The sequence below is a fragment of the Tupaia chinensis genome, unplaced genomic scaffold (genome assembly GCF_000334495.1).
Source record: "Tupaia chinensis unplaced genomic scaffold, TupChi_1.0 Scaffold000355_1, whole genome shotgun sequence".
In the NCBI taxonomy this organism is placed as follows: Eukaryota; Metazoa; Chordata; class Mammalia; order Scandentia; family Tupaiidae; genus Tupaia; species Tupaia belangeri.
The window spans coordinates 1,104,558-1,107,740 of record NW_006159850.1 but is presented as its reverse complement, the minus strand read 5'-3'; the positions used below and the strand labels follow the sequence as shown (position 1 = coordinate 1,107,740).

General features: G+C 65.7%; 1 protein-coding gene across 1 annotated transcript in view; it reads left to right on the top strand.

Moving 5' to 3' along the window:
* Nucleotides 1–2,936: 2,936 nt before the first annotated feature.
* The window catches only part of ZFPM1 (zinc finger protein, FOG family member 1), a gene marked incomplete at its 3' end in the record, with an annotated part of 49,496 nt that continues 49,249 nt past the window's right edge, over nt 2,937–3,183 (top strand). The window contains 1 exon segment of the mRNA XM_006152710.3: nt 2,937–3,017.

Sequence of the window (3,183 nt, the reverse complement as noted above, 5' to 3'; positions counted from 1 at the left end):
GGTAGCACGGGGGTGCCGGCAGTGGCCAGTGGTGTAGGAAGCGAGGCCGGGCAGGGGCTAAGGGGTGCTGGGATGGGTCCCCCGAATGTAGCCAGCGATGTGCCCACAGCAGAGGGTGTGCCCTTCCGGGGCAGAGCCGCCTGCCGCTGACCCACTGGGAGGCTCCCAGGACTGTCCTCACCTCCCTGACTCTGGATTACTCACCCAGCAAGGGCAGGCCCTTCTCCAGAGAGCCGTCCTGCAGAGACGGGGCCCAGCAGGGGCGTGTGCGTGTGCAGTCGGCTGAGCCCTGGGGCGTGCTCTGCTGCCATCTCACCGCTGCTTGGCAGGGCAACTGCAGCTGAACACTGGGGAGCTGGGGGCGGCCTCGTCGTGGCCTGGGGACGTCAGAGGAAACCCTACGGAAGGGCAAGCAGGCAGGACCAGGCAACGGGCAGGACCCCAGACTGCTCGTGCAAAGGCCCTGTGGCCGCGGGGACCTGGACACACGAGGGGGCCCAGAGATCACGCAGAGCAAGCAGGCCTGAGGCTATCACAGAGGCCCTCGGGAAGGCCTGGAGGAGGCAGAGCGGCCATGGGGGCCAGCGCAGTGGAGACAGTGGTCAGGGCATGGGGACAGGAGCTTGGAGTGGGCTGGGTGGCAGCAGTGTCAGGGACACCATGACTGGCCATCGAGGGTAAGGGGCTAAAGTAGACAGGAGAGTCGTGCGGCCCGCCTGGCCACGGCGCCCTGCCACCTGCTGCAGTCCTGCTTGACAAGCCCGTGCTCCCAGAGCTCTGCTGGGTGCACGTCCCCACGCTCCTTCCTCCTTCTGGCTCCAGCTTCAGTCTCTAGACCTCTCTGAGGCTCATGCACCTGGTGTGGGCAGCTCCCCCCACCCCAGGGGCTGCATGGGGCATGCCATCGGACGAGCCAGCTTGTGGGCAGAGGCAGAGGCACACCGGGCAGGGGCCCAGGGACACAGGGCCCTCGAGGTCAGAGGAGCCCGAGGCTGCCAGCACCCCCGACTCGCAGTTGCAGAAATAAGGACTTGTTCGGTCACGTGCCCCAAGCACCGCGATGGGCTGGCCGCCCTGGCACAGCTGAGTGAGTCCTCTTCACTCCATCAGTGACTGCACACACCTGGTACTCCCTGTGGACGCGCAGGAGTGGTGGTCACTGGGGTTCTGTGGGGGACAGAGCGGTCGGTGGGCTTGGCCTAGACACCCTCAGCAAACCCAATCCTGTCCTCACCCACCTGAGCAGACGTCTTCCTACAAAGCCCCACCTGATGTCACCTCCTCCAGGCAGCCTCCCTGCCTCCCGGGCTGGCTCCCTCCGGCCTTCCTCAGTCACCACTTCTCATTCCTCTTTCCTGGGCTTTTGTGACCACAGGCCTCCCAGGTCTGGCGGTCCACATGAGGTCCTGCAGCAGCGCCACTAGCCACGTGGGCTGCTCCCCACCCCAGCTGTGGTTTTGTGCCCTGCACTGGTGCCCCCGGGCAGGCAGAGGAGTGGCGTGCAAGGGCAGGGCTCCGGAGCAGTCCCGGCCGGGTCAGTGGGGCCCCAGTGCGGCGCACATGAGCAGACAGCCCCACACGTGCAGGGGCCCAGAGTGGTCCTGGGCTATGCTCCCACCTGGCCAGGCACTGGTACCCGTGGGCCCGCAGACTGACCAGGCCAGGAGGGCACGGGCTAGGTCATGCCTTTCTTCTCCTAGCCCTAGATGGTGGCGCGGTTGATGGCCCTCGGGGCACCCTCGTCACAATCTCTAGCTAACCCAGCCTGGGCTGCCTGCCCCAGGGATGCCCTCCCCAAACTCCAGGTCCCAGCCTGTGAAGCCACCTCCTTTGGGGAGGAGGGAAGGCCCGTGGGAAACCAGGCAGGCGGGCTGCTTCACCCAGCGACAACCTTCTGAGGGCCTGGGCTGAGCGGGCCAGTCATGGCCCCCGGAAGCAGAGTGGGAAGGCTGTACCTGGCCCAGGCCCGCGGCAGGCAGAGCTGGGAAGCCGTGTGGGCCTGAGCAGGCCTCTGATCTCCAGCGTCTGTCCAGCAGGGGGTGGGTGCTCAGCAATGGACTCAGCCTTCAGTCCTGCTCTCTGCACTTGTACAGTGGCCTTCCCTGAGGGCGACAGCAGAGGCCAGGGCCCAGGCTCTGGGGTCCCTCTCCTTCTCATCCGCAGACTGGGGGCAAAGGTAACAGAGGTCTCCCAGGCAGGGCATTAGGCACGCAGCAATTCTCTGCCTATGACGCTGGTGGTGGCGGCTGTGCTAGGTGCCATCAGGTTTCTCTTCCCAAGGACTGTCCTGACAGCTCCTGAGCCCTGTTAGTGCCCTGCTCCTTATAAAGGTGGGGAGGGGCAGGGGTCATGCAGGCAAGAGGTTAAAGGGCAGTAATCCTGGGAATGGGTATGCCTCCCCGAATCTGAGTGAACTCAACCACTGAGCCTCAATTTCCTCAGAGGAAAATAGTGGGGAGGTTTGGGACTCCACGAACATATCCCAACGGACAAGAGGAAGGTCACTTCTCCACTTCCAGGGGCTGGAGCAGACAGTTCTGCCTCCGGGACCCTGGCTGCCTTCTCCTATTCCGGGGAGGGCAGGGCTGCCACCCAGGGGCTCAGCTGAGGTAGGGTAGAGACCCCAGGAGCACTGTCCAGAGGGCAGAGGCCAGGGGCAGGGGGAAGACCTGAGGTCCCTGCTCTCCTTAAGGCAGAGACTGGCACTATTTGGGGGTCCCCTAAGCTGTGGTTCCCGAGGACCCACGCCCCACGTCTGGCTCAAAACAAATGTGGGCGTCAAGGCCTCAGGCTTCCTGAGCTAGGCCAGACTGCCTGCAGCCTGCAGGTGGAGGGGGTCCCGGGCGGGACCAAGGCCCTGCGGGAGGAGTTACAGAGGGGGGCGGGGCCTGCACGGCTCGGGACCGAACCCTGTCAGGTCAGGTTTGGAGCGGAGCTGAGTCCGAGCGGCGGTGCCGGGGAGGCCTGGTTTCACTCTGGACGCGGTGCAGCGGAACGGAATGGCTAACGGAGGCCCGGTAAGGCCTGCGGACAGAACTTCAGGGACGAAGGAATGGAAAAGCGTACAGGACCCCCGGGCCGGACAAGGCCGGGGAGCGCGGAGACGGGAGAGGGGGCGGGGCCTCGGCGTCTGGGCGGGGCCCGCTCGAGAAGGCCAAGGCCGGCGGGGCGGGGCCGGGCCGG